The sequence below is a fragment of the Tasmannia lanceolata genome, unplaced genomic scaffold (assembly GCF_043159265.1).
Source record: "Tasmannia lanceolata isolate RefF3 unplaced genomic scaffold, GAP_Taslan_0.1 ptg000013l, whole genome shotgun sequence".
NCBI classification, from domain to species: Eukaryota; Viridiplantae; Streptophyta; class Magnoliopsida; order Canellales; family Winteraceae; genus Tasmannia; species Tasmannia lanceolata.
The window spans coordinates 34,851,477-34,853,263 of NW_027518690.1; positions in this window are offsets into that span (position 1 = coordinate 34,851,477).

A 1,787-nucleotide genomic window follows, 5' to 3' on the forward strand; every position below is an offset into this window, starting at 1 on the left:
ATCAGCCCCCTTTTGGATTTGTACTACGCACACTGCCCTGGTTCGTTCACTAAGCGAACACGCTCGGATCTCGAAGAAATTTTATGGAGAGCTACGGGGGACCTTAAGCTACCTTACGGTGTAATTTGAGGTCCTAATTCACGGATTTGAAGAGGTTTTGCTCGAGCAACGTGAACTTGGGTCTGGTCAAAATGGGATGTCTACACACAGACTCCTATCTAGAGGAAAGACTTTCTCGCTAAGGACAGACTCCTATGCTAGTGATTCTAAGAGGGGCGCTAATGAGACATGACATGTCTCCTAAAACAAGATGATAACTAGGGCCAATGAGATAAAGCCTGTCTCCTATGGGAGAAACAATTAACTCTAGTGAGACACTGAATGTCTCCTATGGAGGGCTCCATGTATCCTTATCATTGCCTTTGTAATGATAAATAAGAATAGGGCAACTAACAGACCAAGTTGGTCTTCAACTAGAAGGGGGTGCAACTTGAAGGAAATCCTATAAATGAGGCAAGGCATGCCTCTTGTGGGCTTACTCTATACATGACCAAGATAAACTCCTTAAGGGATAGGATCTAAACGATAAGACTTGTCTCCAAAGGAGAAACACCTTAATGAGACATAGTATGTCTCCTAACGGGGCTCTAGATGACTCGGTCATTGCCCCTGCAATGAATGGCCTAATGTCTGAAAGTATGCATATCTAAAAGACTGGGCAAGTCTCATAAATGAGGGGAGTGCTACTCGGACTAAACAAGTCCCCTAAGGATGGGCTTGGGCTGTCGCCTTCATCACCCTTGCAATGAATGGGGGACCTAATGTCTGAAGGGATACACATCTAAAAGACTGGACAAGTCTCTTAAATAAAAGAAGGGAGTGCTACTTGGACTAAGCAAGTCTCCTAATGATGGGCTTGGGCTAACGCCTTCATCGCCCTTGCAATGAAAAGAGACTAATATCTAAAGGTTTAAGCGACTCTCTACATAAAGAGGAGAGAAGAAGAAGAAAGAAGGTACTATCATGACATGGTGAGTCCCTCTAAGGATGGGCTTGGGCTAACGCCTTCATCGCCCTTGCAATGATTAGAAAGAATAAAAAACTATAAATATTCCTAGAGTTAAAACAAGGGTAAATTATGTCCTAAGATAGCAGCCCATCAATATTAGTTTGATGAGATTCTAAACACCGAAATAAACTTTTAAAGGGATTATGATACCAAAACCACTATGTGCATGCAATTGAACTTGATAATTCTACTTTGTTACTGATGATCAAAACAACAACATGCTCAGCTTAATAACATAACCATATAAGAATATAAAATGGAGTACATGCACTAAGATAGAGAACATCTACAACCCAAAGAGTTAATGAAAATACTCTTAAGATGGTACAGATCAGAAACTCACTATATCTCTAGTATAGACCATCATAAAATGTAAAGAATAAAACTGAAATTATGCAACTGTCAATGCAAACAATGAATAATGGGACTGAACCTGTACCAACTGATGGTGAAAATATTTTGAAAGAAAACTGAACCTGTGCAAGTAAAAAAAAACCTACTACCTTTACATAGCTGTGATCCTATCAAAACTCATTCAATTCCATATGAGCACACCTCAAAATGGAATTTTCTAATGTGGCACTTCTAATAAAGTAATGTGGCTTTTCACTCTAGCATGTACAATGAATTATTACAACTTCTTAAATGCTATATGAAAACCAAAACATGGAACACTGAGCCAACTTTCTTATTAGATCATGAGACTATCACCATTGAG